Source organism: Schistocerca serialis, unplaced genomic scaffold, assembly GCF_023864345.2.
Source record: "Schistocerca serialis cubense isolate TAMUIC-IGC-003099 unplaced genomic scaffold, iqSchSeri2.2 HiC_scaffold_1157, whole genome shotgun sequence".
NCBI lineage: Eukaryota > Metazoa > Arthropoda > Insecta > Orthoptera > Acrididae > Schistocerca > Schistocerca serialis.
In genome coordinates, this window is record NW_026047356.1 from 62,417 (window position 1) to 85,696 (window position 23,280).

Consider the following 23,280-nt stretch of genomic DNA (forward strand, 5'->3'; position numbering starts at 1 on the left):
GAAAATGTCCGATTGCCGATGCGTAACAACTTTGGCCCTTGTCAGTACTTTGGCGGGTGAGCGCATGGGAACACAGGGCACTATTGGCAGTTTTACTTCCTATTTTTGTTTCTCCTTTGTTTTCGGAGCTACAGCCCGATTCGGCCAGGGAGACGCCACCGTGAAATGAAGGGGGCGTGCTGTGTGTCCATCGCCTCGCCTCGCCTCTCCTTACCTCTCTCAGTCGTTTCTCGTGCTTGTCGTTTTGATATAGGCCGATTTGAGAGCGTCAGCTCTCGCGTCAGCTGAGCAAAGTCGAGACAAGTCGAGACACACTAAGGGCTGGTATGCAGCGAGTAAGAGGGCGAAAAAACAATAGTTTAAGAGCGCGTGGCAAAAGTACTCATACGCGAAATTAAAAGCCTGCTGCGGTGGCCGGGAATCGAACCCGGATCAACTGCTTGGAAGGCAACTATGCTGACCATTACACCACGACCGCCCAAGCGAGCGCCCCGCCACCGCGCTGAGTCGGCTTCCCGCCTGTCGGCAGCGGCCGAAGGTGATCGTACCCGGCAGGCGCATTTCGAGGCAGGCTAGGGGAGCACATCCAGACGCATTCGGACAGCGTATCCGCGCACATTTCGCATCCTTTGGCAAGAGTCGGCGCCGGCGACGCAAGAGTACGCAGAGGACCGCGTTCTGGCGGCATCTTTAAGCAGTGCAGTGCAGGATTCAGCGTCTGCAGCATCTTCTCCACAGAATGCTACGGCGCTTGACGGCAGTCCCACTTTCCCTTGAGACATCTGCTCGGGAAGCAGCGTGAAGGTACCGCTGGCCCGAGCATCGGTGGTTCAGTGGTAGAATGCTCGCCTGCCACGCGGGCGGCCCGGGTTCGATTCCCGGCCGATGCATCATTTTGTTTTTTCTCCGGTAGGGGTGCTGCGTGTCTTTCGCACTCGAACTGCGTGAGCCATGAGAATGAACCGCGGGATTCCGTATGGAAAGAACCAATCATGCAGCGCGGACGACTGCTCGTTTGGACTCCTGCGTGCTATTGTACATACTGGCGTCGGCCTAGCATCGCAAGTTGCCTGCCGCGCCGTGAATGCACGTGTAGCAACAGAAAAAATGAGCCAGGGAGTGCAGACTCTCTACCACTTGTATTCGATACTTACCAAGATTCCAGAAGGTCTAACGATCGCCTGCCTCGGTAGCGCAGTAGGCAGCGCGTAAGTCTCATGATCTTAAGGTCGTGAGTTCGATCCTCACCCGGGGCATCTAATTTTCTGTGACTGAAGGTGGTGCTGTTGCTAGGGCGCCAACTTATTTCTTGTTTGTTATCCACAACGTTTCAACGCTTCAGCGGGAAAATGTTTACTTCCTGTTATTGCTACATACAGCTTCCCTATTCCTCTTCTCCCAGCACAGCATGAAGCCAAAAGCATTGCTCTGCGACGTTTGAGGTGCGCGCCTTGCCAGTCAGTATGTGCAAAGATGCTCGCAAAGAGAGCGACAATGCGACAAGCGACCGTACGAACGGTCGAATGAAACGGCCGCATCCGGTGTGGTCTAGTGGCTAGGATACCTGGCTTTCACCCAGGAGGCCCGGGTTCGATTCCCGGTACCGGAACGGAATTTTTTCCACACGAATCGTGACAAGTTTGAGCTGTCCGAGCGGCCGTTTCCCGTCCTGCTCGCAATATAGCTACTGTTTCGTGACCGTCAGCAGAATATAGACTAGGGAAGCAGACACACGACGACCATAGGAATGGTGTATGGCTTCATGCCACCTGATTCCAGCGTAGGGCTGAGCAACTGCATCTGCCGAGGCCCGTTAGCTCAGTTGGTTAGAGCGTCGTGCTAATAACGCGAAGGTCGTGGGTTCGATCCCCCCACGGGCCACTTCTCTTTTACTACTGCGAAAAGGCAGCGCCGATTTCAGCTGGCGAGTGTGATGACCAAATGATCATCACCCTGCGTGGAAGTTGACAGAGGATCCGAACCCGACTCGTCGGGAAGCACTACAGCATTCACTCGGCAATGGCCATAATATCTTGAATACACTGGTTAGAGAAAATGAAAGAAAATGTCCGATTGCCGATGCGTAACAACTTTGGCCCTTGTCAGTACTTGGGCGGGTGAGCGCATGGGAACACAGGGCACTATTGGCAGTTTTACTTCCTATTTTTGTTTCTCCTTTGTTTTCGGAGCTACAGCCCGATTCGGCCAGGGAGACGCCACCGTGAAATGAAGGGGGCGTGCTGTGTGTCCATCGCCTCGCCTCGCCTCTCCTTACCTCTCTCAGTCGTTTCTCGTGCTTGTCGTTTTGATATAGGCCGATTTGAGAGCGTCAGCTCTCGCGTCAGCTGAGCAAAGTCGAGACAAGTCGAGACACACTAAGGGCTGGTATGCAGCGAGTAAGAGGGCGAAAAAACAATAGTTTAAGAGCGCGTGGCAAAAGTACTCATACGCGAAATTAAAAGCCTGCTGCGGTGGCCGGGAATCGAACCCGGATCAACTGCTTGGAAGGCAACTATGCTGACCATTACACCACGACCGCACAAGCGAGCGCCCCGCCACCGCGCTGAGTCGGCTTCCCGCCTGTCGGCAGCGGCCGAAGGTGATCGTACCCGGCAGGCGCATTTCGAGGCAGGCTAGGGGAGCACATCCAGACGCATTCGGACAGCGTATCCGCGCACATTTCGCATCCTTTGGCAAGAGTCGGCGCCGGCGACGCAAGAGTACGCAGAGGACCGCGTTCTGGCGGCATCTTTAAGCAGTGCAGTGCAGGATTCAGCGTCTGCAGCATCTTCTCCACAGAATGCTACGGCGCTTGACGGCAGTCCCACTTTCCCTTGAGACATCTGCTCGGGAAGCAGCGTGAAGGTACCGCTGGCCCGAGCATCGGTGGTTCAGTGGTAGAATGCTCGCCTGCCACGCGGGCGGCCCGGGTTCGATTCCCGGCCGATGCATCATTTTGTTTTTTCTCCGGTAGGGGTGCTGCGTGTCTTTCGCACTCGAACTGCGTGAGCCATGAGAATGAACCGCGGGATTCCGTATGGAAAGAACCAATCATGCAGCGCGGACGACTGCTCGTTTGGACTCCTGCGTGCTATTGTACATACTGGCGTCGGCCTAGCATCGCAAGTTGCCTGCCGCGCCGTGAATGCACGTGTAGCAACAGAAAAAATGAGCCAGGGAGTGCAGACTCTCTACCACTTGTATTCGATACTTACCAAGATTCCAGAAGGTCTAACGATCGCCTGCCTCGGTAGCGCAGTAGGCAGCGCGTAAGTCTCATAATCTTAAGGTCGTGAGTTCGATCCACACCCGGGGCATCTAATTTTCTGTGACTGAAGGTGGTGCTGTTGCTAGGGCGCCAACTTATTTCTTGTTTGTTATCCACAACGTTTCAACGCTTCAGCGGGAAAATGTTTACTTCCTGTTATTGCTACATACAGCTTAACTATTCCTCTTCTCCCAGCACAGCATGAAGCCAAAAGCATTGCTCTGCGACGTTTGAGGTGCGCGCCTTGCCAGTCAGTATGTGCAAAGATGCTCGCAAAGAGAGCGACAATGCGACAAGCGACCGTACGAACGGTCGAATGAAACGGCCGCATCCGGTGTGGTCTAGTGGCTAGGATACCTGGCTTTCACCCAGGAGGCCCGGGTTCGATTCCCGGTACCGGAACGGAATTTTTTCCACACGAATCGTGACAAGTTTGAGCTGTCCGAGCGGCCGTTTCCCGTCCTGCTCGCAATATAGCTACTGTTTCGTGACCGTCAGCAGAATATAGACTAGGGAAGCAGACACACGACGACCATAGGAATGGTGTATGGCTTCATGCCACCTGATTCCAGCGTAGGGCTGAGCAACTGCATCTGCCGAGGCCCGTTAGCTCAGTTGGTTAGAGCGTCGTGCTAATAACGCGAAGGTCGTGGGTTCGATCCCCCCACGGGCCACTTCTCTTTTACTACTGCGAAAAGGCAGCGCCGATTTCAGCTGGCGAGTGTGATGACCAAATGATCATCACCCTGCGTGGAAGTTGACAGAGGATCCGAACCCGACTCGTCGGGAAGCACTACAGCATTCACTCGGCAATGGCCATAATATCTTGAATACACTGGTTAGAGAAAATGAAAGAAAATGTCCGATTGCCGATGCGTAACAACTTTGGCCCTTGTCAGTACTTTGGCGGGTGAGCGCATGGGAACACAGGGCACTATTGGCAGTTTTACTTCCTATTTTTGTTTCTCCTTTGTTTTCGGAGCTACAGCCCGATTCGGCCAGGGAGACGCCACCGTGAAATGAAGGGGGCGTGCTGTGTGTCCATCGCCTCGCCTCGCCTCTCCTTACCTCTCTCAGTCGTTTCTCGTGCTTGTCGTTTTGATATAGGCCGATTTGAGAGCGTCAGCTCTCGCGTCAGCTGAGCAAAGTCGAGACAAGTCGAGACACACTAAGGGCTGGTATGCAGCGAGTAAGAGGGCGAAAAAACAATAGTTTAAGAGCGCGTGGCAAAAGTACTCATACGCGAAATTAAAAGCCTGCTGCGGTGGCCGGGAATCGAACCCGGATCAACTGCTTGGAAGGCAACTATGCTGACCATTACACCACGACCGCCCAAGCGAGCGCCCCGCCACCGCGCTGAGTCGGCTTCCCGCCTGTCGGCAGCGGCCGAAGGTGATCGTACCCGGCAGGCGCATTTCGAGGCAGGCTAGGGGAGCACATCCAGACGCATTCGGACAGCGTATCCGCGCACATTTCGCATCCTTTGGCAAGAGTCGGCGCCGGCGACGCAAGAGTACGCAGAGGACCGCGTTCTGGCGGCATCTTTAAGCAGTGCAGTGCAGGATTCAGCGTCTGCAGCATCTTCTCCACAGAATGCTACGGCGCTTGACGGCAGTCCCACTTTCCCTTGAGACATCTGCTCGGGAAGCAGCGTGAAGGTACCGCTGGCCCGAGCATCGGTGGTTCAGTGGTAGAATGCTCGCCTGCCACGCGGGCGGCCCGGGTTCGATTCCCGGCCGATGCATCATTTTGTTTTTTCTCCGGTAGGGGTGCTGCGTGTCTTTCGCACTCGAACTGCGTGAGCCATGAGAATGAACCGCGGGATTCCGTATGGAAAGAACCAATCATGCAGCGCGGACGACTGCTCGTTTGGACTCCTGCGTGCTATTGTACATACTGGCGTCGGCCTAGCATCGCAAGTTGCCTGCCGCGCCGTGAATGCACGTGTAGCAACAGAAAAAATGAGCCAGGGAGTGCAGACTCTCTACCACTTGTATTCGATACTTACCAAGATTCCAGAAGGTCTAACGATCGCCTGCCTCGGTAGCGCAGTAGGCAGCGCGTAAGTCTCATGATCTTAAGGTCGTGAGTTCGATCCTCACCCGGGGCATCTAATTTTCTGTGACTGAAGGTGGTGCTGTTGCTAGGGCGCCAACTTATTTCTTGTTTGTTATCCACAACGTTTCAACGCTTCAGCGGGAAAATGTTTACTTCCTGTTATTGCTACATACAGCTTCCCTATTCCTCTTCTCCCAGCACAGCATGAAGCCAAAAGCATTGCTCTGCGACGTTTGAGGTGCGCGCCTTGCCAGTCAGTATGTGCAAAGATGCTCGCAAAGAGAGCGACAATGCGACAAGCGACCGTACGAACGGTCGAATGAAACGGCCGCATCCGGTGTGGTCTAGTGGCTAGGATACCTGGCTTTCACCCAGGAGGCCCGGGTTCGATTCCCGGTACCGGAACGGAATTTTTTCCACACGAATCGTGACAAGTTTGAGCTGTCCGAGCGGCCGTTTCCCGTCCTGCTCGCAATATAGCTACTGTTTCGTGACCGTCAGCAGAATATAGACTAGGGAAGCAGACACACGACGACCATAGGAATGGTGTATGGCTTCATGCCACCTGATTCCAGCGTAGGGCTGAGCAACTGCATCTGCCGAGGCCCGTTAGCTCAGTTGGTTAGAGCGTCGTGCTAATAACGCGAAGGTCGTGGGTTCGATCCCCCCACGGGCCACTTCTCTTTTACTACTGCGAAAAGGCAGCGCCGATTTCAGCTGGCGAGTGTGATGACCAAATGATCATCACCCTGCGTGGAAGTTGACAGAGGATCCGAACCCGACTCGTCGGGAAGCACTACAGCATTCACTCGGCAATGGCCATAATATCTTGAATACACTGGTTAGAGAAAATGAAAGAAAATGTCCGATTGCCGATGCGTAACAACTTTGGCCCTTGTCAGTACTTGGGCGGGTGAGCGCATGGGAACACAGGGCACTATTGGCAGTTTTACTTCCTATTTTTGTTTCTCCTTTGTTTTCGGAGCTACAGCCCGATTCGGCCAGGGAGACGCCACCGTGAAATGAAGGGGGCGTGCTGTGTGTCCATCGCCTCGCCTCGCCTCTCCTTACCTCTCTCAGTCGTTTCTCGTGCTTGTCGTTTTGATATAGGCCGATTTGAGAGCGTCAGCTCTCGCGTCAGCTGAGCAAAGTCGAGACAAGTCGAGACACACTAAGGGCTGGTATGCAGCGAGTAAGAGGGCGAAAAAACAATAGTTTAAGAGCGCGTGGCAAAAGTACTCATACGCGAAATTAAAAGCCTGCTGCGGTGGCCGGGAATCGAACCCGGATCAACTGCTTGGAAGGCAACTATGCTGACCATTACACCACGACCGCACAAGCGAGCGCCCCGCCACCGCGCTGAGTCGGCTTCCCGCCTGTCGGCAGCGGCCGAAGGTGATCGTACCCGGCAGGCGCATTTCGAGGCAGGCTAGGGGAGCACATCCAGACGCATTCGGACAGCGTATCCGCGCACATTTCGCATCCTTTGGCAAGAGTCGGCGCCGGCGACGCAAGAGTACGCAGAGGACCGCGTTCTGGCGGCATCTTTAAGCAGTGCAGTGCAGGATTCAGCGTCTGCAGCATCTTCTCCACAGAATGCTACGGCGCTTGACGGCAGTCCCACTTTCCCTTGAGACATCTGCTCGGGAAGCAGCGTGAAGGTACCGCTGGCCCGAGCATCGGTGGTTCAGTGGTAGAATGCTCGCCTGCCACGCGGGCGGCCCGGGTTCGATTCCCGGCCGATGCATCATTTTGTTTTTTCTCCGGTAGGGGTGCTGCGTGTCTTTCGCACTCGAACTGCGTGAGCCATGAGAATGAACCGCGGGATTCCGTATGGAAAGAACCAATCATGCAGCGCGGACGACTGCTCGTTTGGACTCCTGCGTGCTATTGTACATACTGGCGTCGGCCTAGCATCGCAAGTTGCCTGCCGCGCCGTGAATGCACGTGTAGCAACAGAAAAAATGAGCCAGGGAGTGCAGACTCTCTACCACTTGTATTCGATACTTACCAAGATTCCAGAAGGTCTAACGATCGCCTGCCTCGGTAGCGCAGTAGGCAGCGCGTAAGTCTCATGATCTTAAGGTCGTGAGTTCGATCCTCACCCGGGGCATCTAATTTTCTGTGACTGAAGGTGGTGCTGTTGCTAGGGCGCCAACTTATTTCTTGTTTGTTATCCACAACGTTTCAACGCTTCAGCGGGAAAATGTTTACTTCCTGTTATTGCTACATACAGCTTCCCTATTCCTCTTCTCCCAGCACAGCATGAAGCCAAAAGCATTGCTCTGCGACGTTTGAGGTGCGCGCCTTGCCAGTCAGTATGTGCAAAGATGCTCGCAAAGAGAGCGACAATGCGACAAGCGACCGTACGAACGGTCGAATGAAACGGCCGCATCCGGTGTGGTCTAGTGGCTAGGATACCTGGCTTTCACCCAGGAGGCCCGGGTTCGATTCCCGGTACCGGAACGGAATTTTTTCCACACGAATCGTGACAAGTTTGAGCTGTCCGAGCGGCCGTTTCCCGTCCTGCTCGCAATATAGCTACTGTTTCGTGACCGTCAGCAGAATATAGACTAGGGAAGCAGACACACGACGACCATAGGAATGGTGTATGGCTTCATGCCACCTGATTCCAGCGTAGGGCTGAGCAACTGCATCTGCCGAGGCCCGTTAGCTCAGTTGGTTAGAGCGTCGTGCTAATAACGCGAAGGTCGTGGGTTCGATCCCCCCACGGGCCACTTCTCTTTTACTACTGCGAAAAGGCAGCGCCGATTTCAGCTGGCGAGTGTGATGACCAAATGATCATCACCCTGCGTGGAAGTTGACAGAGGATCCGAACCCGACTCGTCGGGAAGCACTACAGCATTCACTCGGCAATGGCCATAATATCTTGAATACACTGGTTAGAGAAAATGAAAGAAAATGTCCGATTGCCGATGCGTAACAACTTTGGCCCTTGTCAGTACTTTGGCGGGTGAGCGCATGGGAACACAGGGCACTATTGGCAGTTTTACTTCCTATTTTTGTTTCTCCTTTGTTTTCGGAGCTACAGCCCGATTCGGCCAGGGAGACGCCACCGTGAAATGAAGGGGGCGTGCTGTGTGTCCATCGCCTCGCCTCGCCTCTCCTTACCTCTCTCAGTCGTTTCTCGTGCTTGTCGTTTTGATATAGGCCGATTTGAGAGCGTCAGCTCTCGCGTCAGCTGAGCAAAGTCGAGACAAGTCGAGACACACTAAGGGCTGGTATGCAGCGAGTAAGAGGGCGAAAAAACAATAGTTTAAGAGCGCGTGGCAAAAGTACTCATACGCGAAATTAAAAGCCTGCTGCGGTGGCCGGGAATCGAACCCGGATCAACTGCTTGGAAGGCAACTATGCTGACCATTACACCACGACCGCCCAAGCGAGCGCCCCGCCACCGCGCTGAGTCGGCTTCCCGCCTGTCGGCAGCGGCCGAAGGTGATCGTACCCGGCAGGCGCATTTCGAGGCAGGCTAGGGGAGCACATCCAGACGCATTCGGACAGCGTATCCGCGCACATTTCGCATCCTTTGGCAAGAGTCGGCGCCGGCGACGCAAGAGTACGCAGAGGACCGCGTTCTGGCGGCATCTTTAAGCAGTGCAGTGCAGGATTCAGCGTCTGCAGCATCTTCTCCACAGAATGCTACGGCGCTTGACGGCAGTCCCACTTTCCCTTGAGACATCTGCTCGGGAAGCAGCGTGAAGGTACCGCTGGCCCGAGCATCGGTGGTTCAGTGGTAGAATGCTCGCCTGCCACGCGGGCGGCCCGGGTTCGATTCCCGGCCGATGCATCATTTTGTTTTTTCTCCGGTAGGGGTGCTGCGTGTCTTTCGCACTCGAACTGCGTGAGCCATGAGAATGAACCGCGGGATTCCGTATGGAAAGAACCAATCATGCAGCGCGGACGACTGCTCGTTTGGACTCCTGCGTGCTATTGTACATACTGGCGTCGGCCTAGCATCGCAAGTTGCCTGCCGCGCCGTGAATGCACGTGTAGCAACAGAAAAAATGAGCCAGGGAGTGCAGACTCTCTACCACTTGTATTCGATACTTACCAAGATTCCAGAAGGTCTAACGATCGCCTGCCTCGGTAGCGCAGTAGGCAGCGCGTAAGTCTCATGATCTTAAGGTCGTGAGTTCGATCCTCACCCGGGGCATCTAATTTTCTGTGACTGAAGGTGGTGCTGTTGCTAGGGCGCCAACTTATTTCTTGTTTGTTATCCACAACGTTTCAACGCTTCAGCGGGAAAATGTTTACTTCCTGTTATTGCTACATACAGCTTCCCTATTCCTCTTCTCCCAGCACAGCATGAAGCCAAAAGCATTGCTCTGCGACGTTTGAGGTGCGCGCCTTGCCAGTCAGTATGTGCAAAGATGCTCGCAAAGAGAGCGACAATGCGACAAGCGACCGTACGAACGGTCGAATGAAACGGCCGCATCCGGTGTGGTCTAGTGGCTAGGATACCTGGCTTTCACCCAGGAGGCCCGGGTTCGATTCCCGGTACCGGAACGGAATTTTTTCCACACGAATCGTGACAAGTTTGAGCTGTCCGAGCGGCCGTTTCCCGTCCTGCTCGCAATATAGCTACTGTTTCGTGACCGTCAGCAGAATATAGACTAGGGAAGCAGACACACGACGACCATAGGAATGGTGTATGGCTTCATGCCACCTGATTCCAGCGTAGGGCTGAGCAACTGCATCTGCCGAGGCCCGTTAGCTCAGTTGGTTAGAGCGTCGTGCTAATAACGCGAAGGTCGTGGGTTCGATCCCCCCACGGGCCACTTCTCTTTTACTACTGCGAAAAGGCAGCGCCGATTTCAGCTGGCGAGTGTGATGACCAAATGATCATCACCCTGCGTGGAAGTTGACAGAGGATCCGAACCCGACTCGTCGGGAAGCACTACAGCATTCACTCGGCAATGGCCATAATATCTTGAATACACTGGTTAGAGAAAATGAAAGAAAATGTCCGATTGCCGATGCGTAACAACTTTGGCCCTTGTCAGTACTTGGGCGGGTGAGCGCATGGGAACACAGGGCACTATTGGCAGTTTTACTTCCTATTTTTGTTTCTCCTTTGTTTTCGGAGCTACAGCCCGATTCGGCCAGGGAGACGCCACCGTGAAATGAAGGGGGCGTGCTGTGTGTCCATCGCCTCGCCTCGCCTCTCCTTACCTCTCTCAGTCGTTTCTCGTGCTTGTCGTTTTGATATAGGCCGATTTGAGAGCGTCAGCTCTCGCGTCAGCTGAGCAAAGTCGAGACAAGTCGAGACACACTAAGGGCTGGTATGCAGCGAGTAAGAGGGCGAAAAAACAATAGTTTAAGAGCGCGTGGCAAAAGTACTCATACGCGAAATTAAAAGCCTGCTGCGGTGGCCGGGAATCGAACCCGGATCAACTGCTTGGAAGGCAACTATGCTGACCATTACACCACGACCGCACAAGCGAGCGCCCCGCCACCGCGCTGAGTCGGCTTCCCGCCTGTCGGCAGCGGCCGAAGGTGATCGTACCCGGCAGGCGCATTTCGAGGCAGGCTAGGGGAGCACATCCAGACGCATTCGGACAGCGTATCCGCGCACATTTCGCATCCTTTGGCAAGAGTCGGCGCCGGCGACGCAAGAGTACGCAGAGGACCGCGTTCTGGCGGCATCTTTAAGCAGTGCAGTGCAGGATTCAGCGTCTGCAGCATCTTCTCCACAGAATGCTACGGCGCTTGACGGCAGTCCCACTTTCCCTTGAGACATCTGCTCGGGAAGCAGCGTGAAGGTACCGCTGGCCCGAGCATCGGTGGTTCAGTGGTAGAATGCTCGCCTGCCACGCGGGCGGCCCGGGTTCGATTCCCGGCCGATGCATCATTTTGTTTTTTCTCCGGTAGGGGTGCTGCGTGTCTTTCGCACTCGAACTGCGTGAGCCATGAGAATGAACCGCGGGATTCCGTATGGAAAGAACCAATCATGCAGCGCGGACGACTGCTCGTTTGGACTCCTGCGTGCTATTGTACATACTGGCGTCGGCCTAGCATCGCAAGTTGCCTGCCGCGCCGTGAATGCACGTGTAGCAACAGAAAAAATGAGCCAGGGAGTGCAGACTCTCTACCACTTGTATTCGATACTTACCAAGATTCCAGAAGGTCTAACGATCGCCTGCCTCGGTAGCGCAGTAGGCAGCGCGTAAGTCTCATGATCTTAAGGTCGTGAGTTCGATCCTCACCCGGGGCATCTAATTTTCTGTGACTGAAGGTGGTGCTGTTGCTAGGGCGCCAACTTATTTCTTGTTTGTTATCCACAACGTTTCAACGCTTCAGCGGGAAAATGTTTACTTCCTGTTATTGCTACATACAGCTTCCCTATTCCTCTTCTCCCAGCACAGCATGAAGCCAAAAGCATTGCTCTGCGACGTTTGAGGTGCGCGCCTTGCCAGTCAGTATGTGCAAAGATGCTCGCAAAGAGAGCGACAATGCGACAAGCGACCGTACGAACGGTCGAATGAAACGGCCGCATCCGGTGTGGTCTAGTGGCTAGGATACCTGGCTTTCACCCAGGAGGCCCGGGTTCGATTCCCGGTACCGGAACGGAATTTTTTCCACACGAATCGTGACAAGTTTGAGCTGTCCGAGCGGCCGTTTCCCGTCCTGCTCGCAATATAGCTACTGTTTCGTGACCGTCAGCAGAATATAGACTAGGGAAGCAGACACACGACGACCATAGGAATGGTGTATGGCTTCATGCCACCTGATTCCAGCGTAGGGCTGAGCAACTGCATCTGCCGAGGCCCGTTAGCTCAGTTGGTTAGAGCGTCGTGCTAATAACGCGAAGGTCGTGGGTTCGATCCCCCCACGGGCCACTTCTCTTTTACTACTGCGAAAAGGCAGCGCCGATTTCAGCTGGCGAGTGTGATGACCAAATGATCATCACCCTGCGTGGAAGTTGACAGAGGATCCGAACCCGACTCGTCGGGAAGCACTACAGCATTCACTCGGCAATGGCCATAATATCTTGAATACACTGGTTAGAGAAAATGAAAGAAAATGTCCGATTGCCGATGCGTAACAACTTTGGCCCTTGTCAGTACTTGGGCGGGTGAGCGCATGGGAACACAGGGCACTATTGGCAGTTTTACTTCCTATTTTTGTTTCTCCTTTGTTTTCGGAGCTACAGCCCGATTCGGCCAGGGAGACGCCACCGTGAAATGAAGGGGGCGTGCTGTGTGTCCATCGCCTCGCCTCGCCTCTCCTTACCTCTCTCAGTCGTTTCTCGTGCTTGTCGTTTTGATATAGGCCGATTTGAGAGCGTCAGCTCTCGCGTCAGCTGAGCAAAGTCGAGACAAGTCGAGACACACTAAGGGCTGGTATGCAGCGAGTAAGAGGGCGAAAAAACAATAGTTTAAGAGCGCGTGGCAAAAGTACTCATACGCGAAATTAAAAGCCTGCTGCGGTGGCCGGGAATCGAACCCGGATCAACTGCTTGGAAGGCAACTATGCTGACCATTACACCACGACCGCACAAGCGAGCGCCCCGCCACCGCGCTGAGTCGGCTTCCCGCCTGTCGGCAGCGGCCGAAGGTGATCGTACCCGGCAGGCGCATTTCGAGGCAGGCTAGGGGAGCACATCCAGACGCATTCGGACAGCGTATCCGCGCACATTTCGCATCCTTTGGCAAGAGTCGGCGCCGGCGACGCAAGAGTACGCAGAGGACCGCGTTCTGGCGGCATCTTTAAGCAGTGCAGTGCAGGATTCAGCGTCTGCAGCATCTTCTCCACAGAATGCTACGGCGCTTGACGGCAGTCCCACTTTCCCTTGAGACATCTGCTCGGGAAGCAGCGTGAAGGTACCGCTGGCCCGAGCATCGGTGGTTCAGTGGTAGAATGCTCGCCTGCCACGCGGGCGGCCCGGGTTCGATTCCCGGCCGATGCATCATTTTGTTTTTTCTCCGGTAGGGGTGCTGCGTGTCTTTCGCACTCGAACTGCGTGAGCCATGAGAATGAACCGCGGGATTCCGTATGGAAAGAACCAATCATGCAGCGCGGACGACTGCTCGTTTGGACTCCTGCGTGCTATTGTACATACTGGCGTCGGCCTAGCATCGCAAGTTGCCTGCCGCGCCGTGAATGCACGTGTAGCAACAGAAAAAATGAGCCAGGGAGTGCAGACTCTCTACCACTTGTATTCGATACTTACCAAGATTCCAGAAGGTCTAACGATCGCCTGCCTCGGTAGCGCAGTAGGCAGCGCGTAAGTCTCATGATCTTAAGGTCGTGAGTTCGATCCTCACCCGGGGCATCTAATTTTCTGTGACTGAAGGTGGTGCTGTTGCTAGGGCGCCAACTTATTTCTTGTTTGTTATCCACAACGTTTCAACGCTTCAGCGGGAAAATGTTTACTTCCTGTTATTGCTACATACAGCTTCCCTATTCCTCTTCTCCCAGCACAGCATGAAGCCAAAAGCATTGCTCTGCGACGTTTGAGGTGCGCGCCTTGCCAGTCAGTATGTGCAAAGATGCTCGCAAAGAGAGCGACAATGCGACAAGCGACCGTACGAACGGTCGAATGAAACGGCCGCATCCGGTGTGGTCTAGTGGCTAGGATACCTGGCTTTCACCCAGGAGGCCCGGGTTCGATTCCCGGTACCGGAACGGAATTTTTTCCACACGAATCGTGACAAGTTTGAGCTGTCCGAGCGGCCGTTTCCCGTCCTGCTCGCAATATAGCTACTGTTTCGTGACCGTCAGCAGAATATAGACTAGGGAAGCAGACACACGACGACCATAGGAATGGTGTATGGCTTCATGCCACCTGATTCCAGCGTAGGGCTGAGCAACTGCATCTGCCGAGGCCCGTTAGCTCAGTTGGTTATAGCGTCGTGCTAATAACGCGAAGGTCGTGGGTTCGATCCCCCCACGGGCCACTTCTCTTTTACTACTGCGAAAAGGCAGCGCCGATTTCAGCTGGCGAGTGTGATGACCAAATGATCATCACCCTGCGTGGAAGTTGACAGAGGATCCGAACCCGACTCGTCGGGAAGCACTACAGCATTCACTCGGCAATGGCCATAATATCTTGAATACACTGGTTAGAGAAAATGAAAGAAAATGTCCGATTGCCGATGCGTAACAACTTTGGCCCTTGTCAGTACTTGGGCGGGTGAGCGCATGGGAACACAGGGCACTATTGGCAGTTTTACTTCCTATTTTTGTTTCTCCTTTGTTTTCGGAGCTACAGCCCGATTCGGCCAGGGAGACGCCACCGTGAAATGAAGGGGGCGTGCTGTGTGTCCATCGCCTCGCCTCGCCTCTCCTTACCTCTCTCAGTCGTTTCTCGTGCTTGTCGTTTTGATATAGGCCGATTTGAGAGCGTCAGCTCTCGCGTCAGCTGAGCAAAGTCGAGACAAGTCGAGACACACTAAGGGCTGGTATGCAGCGAGTAAGAGGGCGAAAAAACAATAGTTTAAGAGCGCGTGGCAAAAGTACTCATACGCGAAATTAAAAGCCTGCTGCGGTGGCCGGGAATCGAACCCGGATCAACTGCTTGGAAGGCAACTATGCTGACCATTACACCACGACCGCCCAAGCGAGCGCCCCGCCACCGCGCTGAGTCGGCTTCCCGCCTGTCGGCAGCGGCCGAAGGTGATCGTACCCGGCAGGCGCATTTCGAGGCAGGCTAGGGGAGCACATCCAGACGCATTCGGACAGCGTATCCGCGCACATTTCGCATCCTTTGGCAAGAGTCGGCGCCGGCGACGCAAGAGTACGCAGAGGACCGCGTTCTGGCGGCATCTTTAAGCAGTGCAGTGCAGGATTCAGCGTCTGCAGCATCTTCTCCACAGAATGCTACGGCGCTTGACGGCAGTCCCACTTTCCCTTGAGACATCTGCTCGGGAAGCAGCGTGAAGGTACCGCTGGCCCGAGCATCGGTGGTTCAGTGGTAGAATGCTCGCCTGCCACGCGGGCGGCCCGGGTTCGATTCCCGGCCGATGCATCATTTTGTTTTTTCTCCGGTAGGGGTGCTGCGTGTCTTTCGCACTCGAACTGCGTGAGCCATGAGAATGAACCGCGGGATTCCGTATGGAAAGAACCAATCATGCAGCGCGGACGACTGCTCGTTTGGACTCCTGCGTGCTATTGTACATACTGGCGTCGGCCTAGCATCGCAAGTTGCCTGCCGCGCCGTGAATGCACGTGTAGCAACAGAAAAAATGAGCCAGGGAGTGCAGACTCTCTACCACTTGTATTCGATACTTACCAAGATTCCAGAAGGTCTAACGATCGCCTGCCTCGGTAGCGCAGTAGGCAGCGCGTAAGTCTCATGATCTTAAGGTCGTGAGTTCGATCCTCACCCGGGGCATCTAATTTTCTGTGACTGAAGGTGGTGCTGTTGCTAGGGCGCCAACTTATTTCTTGTTTGTTATCCACAACGTTTCAACGCTTCAGCGGGAAAATGTTTACTTCCTGTTATTGCTACATACAGCTTCCCTATTCCTCTTCTCCCAGCACAGCATGAAGCCAAAAGCATTGCTCTGCGACGTTTGAGGTGCGCGCCTTGCCAGTCAGTATGTGCAAAGATGCTCGCAAAGAGAGCGACAATGCGACAAGCGACCGTACGAACGGTCGAATGAAACGGCCGCATCCGGTGTGGTCTAGTGGCTAGGATACCTGGCTTTCACCCAGGAGGCCCGGGTTCGATTCCCGGTACCGGAACGGAATTTTTTCCACACGAATCGTGACAAGTTTGAGCTGTCCGAGCGGCCGTTTCCCGTCCTGCTCGCAATATAGCTACTGTTTCGTGACCGTCAGCAGAATATAGACTAGGGAAGCAGACACACGACGACCATAGGAATGGTGTATGGCTTCATGCCACCTGATTCCAGCGTAGGGCTGAGCAACTGCATCTGCCGAGGCCCGTTAGCTCAGTTGGTTAGAGCGTCGTGCTAATAACGCGAAGGTCGTGGGTTCGATCCCCCCACGGGCCACTTCTCTTTTACTACTGCGAAAAGGCAGCGCCGATTTCAGCTGGCGAGTGTGATGACCAAATGATCATCACCCTGCGTGGAAGTTGACAGAGGATCCGAACCCGACTCGTCGGGAAGCACTACAGCATTCACTCGGCAATGGCCATAATATCTTGAATACACTGGTTAGAGAAAATGAAAGAAAATGTCCGATTGCCGATGCGTAACAACTTTGGCCCTTGTCAGTACTTGGGCGGGTGAGCGCATGGGAACACAGGGCACTATTGGCAGTTTTACTTCCTATTTTTGTTTCTCCTTTGTTTTCGGAGCTACAGCCCGATTCGGCCAGGGAGACGCCACCGTGAAATGAAGGGGGCGTGCTGTGTGTCCATCGCCTCGCCTCGCCTCTCCTTACCTCTCTCAGTCGTTTCTCGTGCTTGTCGTTTTGATATAGGCCGATTTGAGAGCGTCAGCTCTCGCGTCAGCTGAGCAAAGTCGAGACAAGTCGAGACACACTAAGGGCTGGTATGCAGCGAGTAAGAGGGCGAAAAAACAATAGTTTAAGAGCGCGTGGCAAAAGTACTCATACGCGAAATTAAAAGCCTGCTGCGGTGGCCGGGAATCGAACCCGGATCAACTGCTTGGAAGGCAACTATGCTGACCATTACACCACGACCGCACAAGCGAGCGCCCCGCCACCGCGCTGAGTCGGCTTCCCGCCTGTCGGCAGCGGCCGAAGGTGATCGTACCCGGCAGGCGCATTTCGAGGCAGGCTAGGGGAGCACATCCAGACGCATTCGGACAGCGTATCCGCGCACATTTCGCATCCTTTGGCAAGAGTCGGCGCCGGCGACGCAAGAGTACGCAGAGGACCGCGTTCTGGCGGCATCTTTAAGCAGTGCAGTGCAGGATTCAGCGTCTGCAGCATCTTCTCCACAGAATGCTACGGCGCTTGACGGCAGTCCCACTTTCCCTTGAGACATCTGCTCGGGAAGCAGCGTGAAGGTACCGCTGGCCCGAGCATCGGTGGTTCAGTGGTAGAATGCTCGCCTGCCACGCGGGCGGCCCGGGTTCGATTCCCGGCCGATGCATCATTTTGTTTCTTCTCCGGTAGGGGTGCTGCGTGTCTTTCGCACTCGAACTGCGTGAGCCATGAGAATGAACCGCGGGATTCCGTATGGAAAGAACCAATCATGCAGCGCGGACGACTGCTCGTTTGGACTCCTGCGTGCTATTGTACATACTGGCGTCGGCCTAGCATCGCAAGTTGCCTGCCGCGCCGTGAATGCACGTGTAGCAACAGAAAAAATGAGCCAGGGAGTGCAGACTCTCTACCACTTGTATTCGATACTTACCAAGATTCCAGAAGGTCTAACGATCGCCTGCCTCGGTAGCGCAGTAGGCAGCGCGTAAGTCTCATGATCTTAAAGTCGTGAGTTCGATCCTCACCCGGGGCATCTAATTTTCTGTGACTGAAGGTGGTGCTGTTGCTAGGGCGCCAACTTATTTCTTGTTTGTTATCCACAACGTTTCAACGCTTCAGCGGGAAAATGTTTACTTCCTGTTATTGCTACATACAGCTTCCCTATTCCTCTTCTCCCAGCACAGCATGAAGCCAAAAGCATTGCTCTGCGACGTTTGAGGTGCGCGCCTTGCCAGTCAGTATGTGCAAAGATGCTCGCAAAGAGAGCGACAATGCGACAAGCGACCGTACGAACGGTCGAATGAAACGGCCGCATCCGGTGTGGTCTAGTGGCTAGGATACCTGGCTTTCACCCAGGAGGCCCGGGTTCGATTCCCGGTACCGGAACGGAATTTTTTCCACACGAATCGTGACAAGTTTGAGCTGTCCGAGCGGCCGTTTCCCGTCCTGCTCGCAATATAGCTACTGTTTCGTGACCGTCAGCAGAATATAGACTAGGGAAGCAGACACACGACGACCATAGGAATGGTGTATGGCTTCATGCCACCTGATTCCAGCGTAGGGCTGAGCAACTGCATCTGCCGAGGCCCGTTAGCTCAGTTGGTTAGAGCGTCGTGCTAATAACGCGAAGGTCGTGGGTTCGATCCCCCCACGGGCCACTTCTCTTTTACTACTGCGAAAAGGCAGCGCCGATTTCAGCTGGCGAGTGTGATGACCAAATGATCATCACCCTGCGTGGAAGTTGACAGAGGATCCGAACCCGACTCGTCGGGAAGCACTACAGCATTCACTCGGCAATGGCCATAATATCTTGAATACACTGGTTAGAGAAAATGAAAGAAAATGTCCGATTGCCGATGCGTAACAACTTTGGCCCTTGTCAGTACTTGGGCGGGTGAGCGCATGGGAACACAGGGCACTATTGGCAGTTTTACTTCCTATTTTTGTTTCTCCTTTGTTTTCGGAGCTACAGCCCGATTCGGCCAGGGAGACGCCACCGTGAAATGAAGGGGGCGTGCTGTGTGTCCATCGCCTCGCCTCGCCTCTCCTTACCTCTCTCAGTCGTTTCTCGTGCTTGTCGTTTTGATATAGGCCGATTTGAGAGCGTCAGCTCTCGCGTCAGCTGAGCAAAGTCGAGACAAGTCGAGACACACTAAGGGCTGGTATGCAGCGAGTAAGAGGGCGAAAAAACAATAGTTTAAGAGCGCGTGGCAAAAGTACTCATACGCGAAATTAAAAGCCTGCTGCGGTGGCCGGGAATCGAACCCGGATCAACTGCTTGGAAGGCAACTATGCTGACCATTACACCACGACCGCACAAGCGAGCGCCCCGCCACCGCGCTGAGTCGGCTTCCCGCCTGTCGGCAGCGGCCGAAGGTGATCGTACCCGGCAGGCGCATTTCGAGGCAGGCTAGGGGAGCACATCCAGACGCATTCGGACAGCGTATCCGCGCACATTTCGCATCCTTTGGCAAGAGTCGGCGCCGGCGACGCAAGAGTACGCAGAGGACCGCGTTCTGGCGGCATCTTTAAGCAGTGCAGTGCAGGATTCAGCGTCTGCAGCATCTTCTCCACAGAATGCTACGGCGCTTGACGGCAGTCCCACTTTCCCTTGAGACATCTGCTCGGGAAGCAGCGTGAAGGTACCGCTGGCCCGAGCATCGGTGGTTCAGTGGTAGAATGCTCGCCTGCCACGCGGGCGGCCCGGGTTCGATTCCCGGCCGATGCATCATTTTGTTTTTTCTCCGGTAGGGGTGCTGCGTGTCTTTCGCACTCGAACTGCGTGAGCCATGAGAATGAACCGCGGGATTCCGTATGGAAAGAACCAATCATGCAGCGCGGACGACTGCTCGTTTGGACTCCTGCGTGCTATTGTACATACTGGCGTCGGCCTAGCATCGCAAGTTGCCTGCCGCGCCGTGAATGCACGTGTAGCAACAGAAAAAATGAGCCAGGGAGTGCAGACTCTCTACCACTTGTATTCGATACTTACCAAGATTCCAGAAGGTCTAACGATCGCCTGCCTCGGTAGCGCAGTAGGCAGCGCGTAAGTCTCATGATCTTAAGGTCGTGAGTTCGATCCTCACCCGGGGCATCTAATTTTCTGTGACTGAAGGTGGTGCTGTTGCTAGGGCGCCAACTTATTTCTTGTTTGTTATCCACAACGTTTCAACGCTTCAGCGGGAAAATGTTTACTTCCTGTTATTGCTACATACAGCTTCCCTATTCCTCTTCTCCCAGCACAGCATGAAGCCAAAAGCATTGCTCTGCGACGTTTGAGGTGCGCGCCTTGCCAGTCAGTATGTGCAAAGATGCTCGCAAAGAGAGCGACAATGCGACAAGCGACCGTACGAACGGTCGAATGAAACGGCCGCATCCGGTGTGGTCTAGTGGCTAGGATACCTGGCTTTCACCCAGGAGGCCCGGGTTCGATTCCCGGTACCGGAACGGAATTTTTTCCACACGAATCGTGACAAGTTTGAGCTGTCCGAGCGGCCGTTTCCCGTCCTGCTCGCAATATAGCTACTGTTTCGTGACCGTCAGCAGAATATAGACTAGGGAAGCAGACACACGACGACCATAGGAATGGTGTATGGCTTCATGCCACCTGATTCCAGCGTAGGGCTGAGCAACTGCATCTGCCGAGGCCCGTTAGCTCAGTTGGTTAGAGCGTCGTGCTAATAACGCGAAGGTCGTGGGTTCGATCCCCCCACGGGCCACTTCTCTTTTACTACTGCGAAAAGGCAGCGCCGATTTCAGCTGGCGAGTGTGATGACCAAATGATCATCACCCTGCGTGGAAGTTGACAGAGGATCCGAACCCGACTCGTCGGGAAGCACTACAGCATTCACTCGGCAATGGCCATAATATCTTGAATACACTGGTTAGAGAAAATGAAAGAAAATGTCCGATTGCCGATGCGTAACAACTTTGGCCCTTGTCAGTACTTGGGCGGGTGAGCGCATGGGAACACAGGGCACTATTGGCAGTTTTACTTCCTATTTTTGTTTCTCCTTTGTTTTCGGAGCTACAGCCCGATTCGGCCAGGGAGACGCCACCGTGAAATGAAGGGGGCGTGCTGTGTGTCCATCGCCTCGCCTCGCCTCTCCTTACCTCTCTCAGTCGTTTCTCGTGCTTGTCGTTTTGATATAGGCCGATTTGAGAGCGTCAGCTCTCGCGTCAGCTGAGCAAAGTCGAGACAAGTCGAGACACACTAAGGGCTGGTATGCAGCGAGTAAGAGGGCGAAAAAACAATAGTTTAAGAGCGCGTGGCAAAAGTACTCATACGCGAAATTAAAAGCCTGCTGCGGTGGCCGGGAATCGAACCCGGATCAACTGCTTGGAAGGCAACTATGCTGACCATTACACCACGACCGCACAAGCGAGCGCCCCGCCACCGCGCTGAGTCGGCTTCCCGCCTGTCGGCAGCGGCCGAAGGTGATCGTACCCGGCAGGCGCATTTCGAGGCAGGCTAGGGGAGCACATCCAGACGCATTCGGACAGCGTATCCGCGCACATTTCGCATCCTTTGGCAAGAGTCGGCGCCGGCGACGCAAGAGTACGCAGAGGACCGCGTTCTGGCGGCATCTTTAAGCAGTGCAGTGCAGGATTCAGCGTCTGCAGCATCTTCTCCACAGAATGCTACGGCGCTTGACGGCAGTCCCACTTTCCCTTGAGACATCTGCTCGGGAAGCAGCGTGAAGGTACCGCTGGCCCGAGCATCGGTGGTTCAGTGGTAGAATGCTCGCCTGCCACGCGGGCGGCCCGGGTTCGATTCCCGGCCGATGCATCATTTTGTTTTTTCTCCGGTAGGGGTGCTGCGTGTCTTTCGCACTCGAACTGCGTGAGCCATGAGAATGAACCGCGGGATTCCGTATGGAAAGAACCAATCATGCAGCGCGGACGACTGCTCGTTTGGACTCCTGCGTGCTATTGTACATACTGGCGTCGGCCTAGCATCGCAAGTTGCCTGCCGCGCCGTGAATGCACGTGTAGCAACAGAAAAAATGAGCCAGGGAGTGCAGACTCTCTACCACTTGTATTCGATACTTACCAAGATTCCAGAAGGTCTAACGATCGCCTGCCTCGGTAGCGCAGTAGGCAGCGCGTAAGTCTCATGATCTTAAAGTCGTGAGTTCGATCCTCACCCGGGGCATCTAATTTTCTGTGACTGAAGGTGGTGCTGTTGCTAGGGCGCCAACTTATTTCTTGTTTGTTATCCACAACGTTTCAACGCTTCAGCGGGAAAATGTTTACTTCCTGTTATTGCTACATACAGCTTCCCTATTCCTCTTCTCCCAGCACAGCATGAAGCCAAAAGCATTGCTCTGCGACGTTTGAGGTGCGCGCCTTGCCAGTCAGTATGTGCAAAGATGCTCGCAAAGAGAGCGACAATGCGACAAGCGACCGTACGAACGGTCGAATGAAACGGCCGCATCCGGTGTGGTCTAGTGGCTAGGATACCTGGCTTTCACCCAGGAGGCCCGGGTTCGATTCCCGGTACCGGAACGGAATTTTTTCCACACGAATCGTGACAAGTTTGAGCTGTCCGAGCGGCCGTTTCCCGTCCTGCTCGCAATATAGCTACTGTTTCGTGACCGTCAGCAGAATATAGACTAGGGAAGCAGACACACGACGACCATAGGAATGGTGTATGGCTTCATGCCACCTGATTCCAGCGTAGGGCTGAGCAACTGCATCTGCCGAGGCCCGTTAGCTCAGTTGGTTAGAGCGTCGTGCTAATAACGCGAAGGTCGTGGGTTCGATCCCCCCACGGGCCACTTCTCTTTTACTACTGCGAAAAGGCAGCGCCGATTTCAGCTGGCGAGTGTGATGACCAAATGATCATCACCCTGCGTGGAAGTTGACAGAGGATCCGAACCCGACTCGTCGGGAAGCACTACAGCATTCACTCGGCAATGGCCATAATATCTTGAATACACTGGTTAGAGAAAATGAAAGAAAATGTCCGATTGCCGATGCGTAACAACTTTGGCCCTTGTCAGTACTTGGGCGGGTGAGCGCATGGGAACACAGGGCACTATTGGCAGTTTTACTTCCTATTTTTGTTTCTCCTTTGTTTTCGGAGCTACAGCCCGATTCGGCCAGGGAGACGCCACCGTGAAATGAAGGGGGCGTGCTGTGTGTCCATCGCCTCGCCTCGCCTCTCCTTACCTCTCTCAGTCGTTTCTCGTGCTTGTCGTTTTGATATAGGCCGATTTGAGAGCGTCAGCTCTCGCGTCAGCTGAGCAAAGTCGAGACAAGTCGAGACACACTAAGGGCTGGTATGCAGCGAGTAAGAGGGCGAAAAAACAATAGTTTAAGAGCGCGTGGCAAAAGTACTCATACGCGAAATTAAAAGCCTGCTGCGGTGGCCGGGAATCGAACCCGGATCAACTGCTTGGAAGGCAACTATGCTGACCATTACACCACGACCGCACAAGCGAGCGCCCCGCCACCGCGCTGAGTCGGCTTCCCGCCTGTCGGCAGCGGCCGAAGGTGATCGTACCCGGCAGGCGCATTTCGAGGCAGGCTAGGGGAGCACATCCAGACGCATTCGGACAGCGTAT

General features: G+C 54.5%; 56 non-coding genes across 56 annotated transcripts; 44 read left to right on the forward strand and 12 right to left on the reverse strand.

Moving 5' to 3' along the window:
- Nucleotides 1-406: 406 nt before the first annotated feature.
- Trnag-ucc (transfer RNA glycine (anticodon UCC)) lies at nt 407-478 on the reverse strand. Its single transcript has one exon. It is a non-coding gene; the product is annotated as a tRNA-Gly (tRNA).
- Nucleotides 479-819: 341 nt separating this feature from the next.
- On the forward strand, nt 820-890 carry Trnag-gcc (transfer RNA glycine (anticodon GCC)). The gene has a single exon. It is a non-coding gene; the product is annotated as a tRNA-Gly (tRNA).
- Nucleotides 891-1,183: 293 nt separating this feature from the next.
- Trnam-cau (transfer RNA methionine (anticodon CAU)) lies at nt 1,184-1,256 on the forward strand. The gene has a single exon. It is a non-coding gene; the product is annotated as a tRNA-Met (tRNA).
- A 281-nt stretch (nt 1,257-1,537) lies between these two features.
- Nucleotides 1,538-1,609, forward strand: Trnae-uuc (transfer RNA glutamic acid (anticodon UUC)). The gene has a single exon. It is a non-coding gene; the product is annotated as a tRNA-Glu (tRNA).
- A 198-nt stretch (nt 1,610-1,807) lies between these two features.
- Nucleotides 1,808-1,881, forward strand: Trnai-aau (transfer RNA isoleucine (anticodon AAU)). Its single transcript has one exon. It is a non-coding gene; the product is annotated as a tRNA-Ile (tRNA).
- A 586-nt stretch (nt 1,882-2,467) lies between these two features.
- Nucleotides 2,468-2,539, reverse strand: Trnag-ucc (transfer RNA glycine (anticodon UCC)). The gene has a single exon. It is a non-coding gene; the product is annotated as a tRNA-Gly (tRNA).
- A 341-nt stretch (nt 2,540-2,880) lies between these two features.
- On the forward strand, nt 2,881-2,951 carry Trnag-gcc (transfer RNA glycine (anticodon GCC)). The gene has a single exon. It is a non-coding gene; the product is annotated as a tRNA-Gly (tRNA).
- Nucleotides 2,952-3,244: 293 nt separating this feature from the next.
- Trnam-cau (transfer RNA methionine (anticodon CAU)) lies at nt 3,245-3,317 on the forward strand. Its single transcript has one exon. It is a non-coding gene; the product is annotated as a tRNA-Met (tRNA).
- A 281-nt stretch (nt 3,318-3,598) lies between these two features.
- Nucleotides 3,599-3,670, forward strand: Trnae-uuc (transfer RNA glutamic acid (anticodon UUC)). The gene has a single exon. It is a non-coding gene; the product is annotated as a tRNA-Glu (tRNA).
- A 198-nt stretch (nt 3,671-3,868) lies between these two features.
- Trnai-aau (transfer RNA isoleucine (anticodon AAU)) lies at nt 3,869-3,942 on the forward strand. The gene has a single exon. It is a non-coding gene; the product is annotated as a tRNA-Ile (tRNA).
- Nucleotides 3,943-4,528: 586 nt separating this feature from the next.
- Trnag-ucc (transfer RNA glycine (anticodon UCC)) lies at nt 4,529-4,600 on the reverse strand. The gene has a single exon. It is a non-coding gene; the product is annotated as a tRNA-Gly (tRNA).
- A 341-nt stretch (nt 4,601-4,941) lies between these two features.
- Trnag-gcc (transfer RNA glycine (anticodon GCC)) lies at nt 4,942-5,012 on the forward strand. The gene has a single exon. It is a non-coding gene; the product is annotated as a tRNA-Gly (tRNA).
- Nucleotides 5,013-5,305: 293 nt separating this feature from the next.
- Trnam-cau (transfer RNA methionine (anticodon CAU)) lies at nt 5,306-5,378 on the forward strand. The gene has a single exon. It is a non-coding gene; the product is annotated as a tRNA-Met (tRNA).
- Nucleotides 5,379-5,659: 281 nt separating this feature from the next.
- On the forward strand, nt 5,660-5,731 carry Trnae-uuc (transfer RNA glutamic acid (anticodon UUC)). Its single transcript has one exon. It is a non-coding gene; the product is annotated as a tRNA-Glu (tRNA).
- A 198-nt stretch (nt 5,732-5,929) lies between these two features.
- On the forward strand, nt 5,930-6,003 carry Trnai-aau (transfer RNA isoleucine (anticodon AAU)). The gene has a single exon. It is a non-coding gene; the product is annotated as a tRNA-Ile (tRNA).
- A 586-nt stretch (nt 6,004-6,589) lies between these two features.
- Trnag-ucc (transfer RNA glycine (anticodon UCC)) lies at nt 6,590-6,661 on the reverse strand. Its single transcript has one exon. It is a non-coding gene; the product is annotated as a tRNA-Gly (tRNA).
- Nucleotides 6,662-7,002: 341 nt separating this feature from the next.
- On the forward strand, nt 7,003-7,073 carry Trnag-gcc (transfer RNA glycine (anticodon GCC)). The gene has a single exon. It is a non-coding gene; the product is annotated as a tRNA-Gly (tRNA).
- A 293-nt stretch (nt 7,074-7,366) lies between these two features.
- On the forward strand, nt 7,367-7,439 carry Trnam-cau (transfer RNA methionine (anticodon CAU)). Its single transcript has one exon. It is a non-coding gene; the product is annotated as a tRNA-Met (tRNA).
- A 281-nt stretch (nt 7,440-7,720) lies between these two features.
- On the forward strand, nt 7,721-7,792 carry Trnae-uuc (transfer RNA glutamic acid (anticodon UUC)). The gene has a single exon. It is a non-coding gene; the product is annotated as a tRNA-Glu (tRNA).
- Nucleotides 7,793-7,990: 198 nt separating this feature from the next.
- On the forward strand, nt 7,991-8,064 carry Trnai-aau (transfer RNA isoleucine (anticodon AAU)). Its single transcript has one exon. It is a non-coding gene; the product is annotated as a tRNA-Ile (tRNA).
- A 586-nt stretch (nt 8,065-8,650) lies between these two features.
- On the reverse strand, nt 8,651-8,722 carry Trnag-ucc (transfer RNA glycine (anticodon UCC)). The gene has a single exon. It is a non-coding gene; the product is annotated as a tRNA-Gly (tRNA).
- A 341-nt stretch (nt 8,723-9,063) lies between these two features.
- Trnag-gcc (transfer RNA glycine (anticodon GCC)) lies at nt 9,064-9,134 on the forward strand. The gene has a single exon. It is a non-coding gene; the product is annotated as a tRNA-Gly (tRNA).
- Nucleotides 9,135-9,427: 293 nt separating this feature from the next.
- Trnam-cau (transfer RNA methionine (anticodon CAU)) lies at nt 9,428-9,500 on the forward strand. Its single transcript has one exon. It is a non-coding gene; the product is annotated as a tRNA-Met (tRNA).
- A 281-nt stretch (nt 9,501-9,781) lies between these two features.
- Nucleotides 9,782-9,853, forward strand: Trnae-uuc (transfer RNA glutamic acid (anticodon UUC)). The gene has a single exon. It is a non-coding gene; the product is annotated as a tRNA-Glu (tRNA).
- Nucleotides 9,854-10,051: 198 nt separating this feature from the next.
- On the forward strand, nt 10,052-10,125 carry Trnai-aau (transfer RNA isoleucine (anticodon AAU)). Its single transcript has one exon. It is a non-coding gene; the product is annotated as a tRNA-Ile (tRNA).
- Nucleotides 10,126-10,711: 586 nt separating this feature from the next.
- Trnag-ucc (transfer RNA glycine (anticodon UCC)) lies at nt 10,712-10,783 on the reverse strand. Its single transcript has one exon. It is a non-coding gene; the product is annotated as a tRNA-Gly (tRNA).
- Nucleotides 10,784-11,124: 341 nt separating this feature from the next.
- Nucleotides 11,125-11,195, forward strand: Trnag-gcc (transfer RNA glycine (anticodon GCC)). Its single transcript has one exon. It is a non-coding gene; the product is annotated as a tRNA-Gly (tRNA).
- A 293-nt stretch (nt 11,196-11,488) lies between these two features.
- Trnam-cau (transfer RNA methionine (anticodon CAU)) lies at nt 11,489-11,561 on the forward strand. The gene has a single exon. It is a non-coding gene; the product is annotated as a tRNA-Met (tRNA).
- Nucleotides 11,562-11,842: 281 nt separating this feature from the next.
- Trnae-uuc (transfer RNA glutamic acid (anticodon UUC)) lies at nt 11,843-11,914 on the forward strand. Its single transcript has one exon. It is a non-coding gene; the product is annotated as a tRNA-Glu (tRNA).
- Nucleotides 11,915-12,112: 198 nt separating this feature from the next.
- On the forward strand, nt 12,113-12,186 carry Trnai-aau (transfer RNA isoleucine (anticodon AAU)). The gene has a single exon. It is a non-coding gene; the product is annotated as a tRNA-Ile (tRNA).
- Nucleotides 12,187-12,772: 586 nt separating this feature from the next.
- Nucleotides 12,773-12,844, reverse strand: Trnag-ucc (transfer RNA glycine (anticodon UCC)). Its single transcript has one exon. It is a non-coding gene; the product is annotated as a tRNA-Gly (tRNA).
- A 341-nt stretch (nt 12,845-13,185) lies between these two features.
- Trnag-gcc (transfer RNA glycine (anticodon GCC)) lies at nt 13,186-13,256 on the forward strand. Its single transcript has one exon. It is a non-coding gene; the product is annotated as a tRNA-Gly (tRNA).
- A 293-nt stretch (nt 13,257-13,549) lies between these two features.
- On the forward strand, nt 13,550-13,622 carry Trnam-cau (transfer RNA methionine (anticodon CAU)). The gene has a single exon. It is a non-coding gene; the product is annotated as a tRNA-Met (tRNA).
- Nucleotides 13,623-13,903: 281 nt separating this feature from the next.
- Trnae-uuc (transfer RNA glutamic acid (anticodon UUC)) lies at nt 13,904-13,975 on the forward strand. Its single transcript has one exon. It is a non-coding gene; the product is annotated as a tRNA-Glu (tRNA).
- A 198-nt stretch (nt 13,976-14,173) lies between these two features.
- Trnai-aau (transfer RNA isoleucine (anticodon AAU)) lies at nt 14,174-14,247 on the forward strand. The gene has a single exon. It is a non-coding gene; the product is annotated as a tRNA-Ile (tRNA).
- Nucleotides 14,248-14,833: 586 nt separating this feature from the next.
- Nucleotides 14,834-14,905, reverse strand: Trnag-ucc (transfer RNA glycine (anticodon UCC)). Its single transcript has one exon. It is a non-coding gene; the product is annotated as a tRNA-Gly (tRNA).
- A 341-nt stretch (nt 14,906-15,246) lies between these two features.
- Nucleotides 15,247-15,317, forward strand: Trnag-gcc (transfer RNA glycine (anticodon GCC)). Its single transcript has one exon. It is a non-coding gene; the product is annotated as a tRNA-Gly (tRNA).
- Nucleotides 15,318-15,610: 293 nt separating this feature from the next.
- Trnam-cau (transfer RNA methionine (anticodon CAU)) lies at nt 15,611-15,683 on the forward strand. Its single transcript has one exon. It is a non-coding gene; the product is annotated as a tRNA-Met (tRNA).
- Nucleotides 15,684-15,964: 281 nt separating this feature from the next.
- On the forward strand, nt 15,965-16,036 carry Trnae-uuc (transfer RNA glutamic acid (anticodon UUC)). Its single transcript has one exon. It is a non-coding gene; the product is annotated as a tRNA-Glu (tRNA).
- A 198-nt stretch (nt 16,037-16,234) lies between these two features.
- Trnai-aau (transfer RNA isoleucine (anticodon AAU)) lies at nt 16,235-16,308 on the forward strand. Its single transcript has one exon. It is a non-coding gene; the product is annotated as a tRNA-Ile (tRNA).
- Nucleotides 16,309-16,894: 586 nt separating this feature from the next.
- Nucleotides 16,895-16,966, reverse strand: Trnag-ucc (transfer RNA glycine (anticodon UCC)). Its single transcript has one exon. It is a non-coding gene; the product is annotated as a tRNA-Gly (tRNA).
- Nucleotides 16,967-17,307: 341 nt separating this feature from the next.
- Nucleotides 17,308-17,378, forward strand: Trnag-gcc (transfer RNA glycine (anticodon GCC)). The gene has a single exon. It is a non-coding gene; the product is annotated as a tRNA-Gly (tRNA).
- Nucleotides 17,379-17,671: 293 nt separating this feature from the next.
- On the forward strand, nt 17,672-17,744 carry Trnam-cau (transfer RNA methionine (anticodon CAU)). The gene has a single exon. It is a non-coding gene; the product is annotated as a tRNA-Met (tRNA).
- A 281-nt stretch (nt 17,745-18,025) lies between these two features.
- Trnae-uuc (transfer RNA glutamic acid (anticodon UUC)) lies at nt 18,026-18,097 on the forward strand. The gene has a single exon. It is a non-coding gene; the product is annotated as a tRNA-Glu (tRNA).
- Nucleotides 18,098-18,295: 198 nt separating this feature from the next.
- On the forward strand, nt 18,296-18,369 carry Trnai-aau (transfer RNA isoleucine (anticodon AAU)). The gene has a single exon. It is a non-coding gene; the product is annotated as a tRNA-Ile (tRNA).
- A 586-nt stretch (nt 18,370-18,955) lies between these two features.
- On the reverse strand, nt 18,956-19,027 carry Trnag-ucc (transfer RNA glycine (anticodon UCC)). The gene has a single exon. It is a non-coding gene; the product is annotated as a tRNA-Gly (tRNA).
- A 341-nt stretch (nt 19,028-19,368) lies between these two features.
- On the forward strand, nt 19,369-19,439 carry Trnag-gcc (transfer RNA glycine (anticodon GCC)). The gene has a single exon. It is a non-coding gene; the product is annotated as a tRNA-Gly (tRNA).
- A 293-nt stretch (nt 19,440-19,732) lies between these two features.
- Nucleotides 19,733-19,805, forward strand: Trnam-cau (transfer RNA methionine (anticodon CAU)). The gene has a single exon. It is a non-coding gene; the product is annotated as a tRNA-Met (tRNA).
- A 281-nt stretch (nt 19,806-20,086) lies between these two features.
- Trnae-uuc (transfer RNA glutamic acid (anticodon UUC)) lies at nt 20,087-20,158 on the forward strand. The gene has a single exon. It is a non-coding gene; the product is annotated as a tRNA-Glu (tRNA).
- Nucleotides 20,159-20,356: 198 nt separating this feature from the next.
- Trnai-aau (transfer RNA isoleucine (anticodon AAU)) lies at nt 20,357-20,430 on the forward strand. Its single transcript has one exon. It is a non-coding gene; the product is annotated as a tRNA-Ile (tRNA).
- Nucleotides 20,431-21,016: 586 nt separating this feature from the next.
- Trnag-ucc (transfer RNA glycine (anticodon UCC)) lies at nt 21,017-21,088 on the reverse strand. Its single transcript has one exon. It is a non-coding gene; the product is annotated as a tRNA-Gly (tRNA).
- A 341-nt stretch (nt 21,089-21,429) lies between these two features.
- Trnag-gcc (transfer RNA glycine (anticodon GCC)) lies at nt 21,430-21,500 on the forward strand. Its single transcript has one exon. It is a non-coding gene; the product is annotated as a tRNA-Gly (tRNA).
- A 293-nt stretch (nt 21,501-21,793) lies between these two features.
- On the forward strand, nt 21,794-21,866 carry Trnam-cau (transfer RNA methionine (anticodon CAU)). The gene has a single exon. It is a non-coding gene; the product is annotated as a tRNA-Met (tRNA).
- Nucleotides 21,867-22,147: 281 nt separating this feature from the next.
- Nucleotides 22,148-22,219, forward strand: Trnae-uuc (transfer RNA glutamic acid (anticodon UUC)). The gene has a single exon. It is a non-coding gene; the product is annotated as a tRNA-Glu (tRNA).
- Nucleotides 22,220-22,417: 198 nt separating this feature from the next.
- On the forward strand, nt 22,418-22,491 carry Trnai-aau (transfer RNA isoleucine (anticodon AAU)). Its single transcript has one exon. It is a non-coding gene; the product is annotated as a tRNA-Ile (tRNA).
- A 586-nt stretch (nt 22,492-23,077) lies between these two features.
- Nucleotides 23,078-23,149, reverse strand: Trnag-ucc (transfer RNA glycine (anticodon UCC)). Its single transcript has one exon. It is a non-coding gene; the product is annotated as a tRNA-Gly (tRNA).
- Between the last annotated feature and the right edge of the window lie 131 nt (nt 23,150-23,280).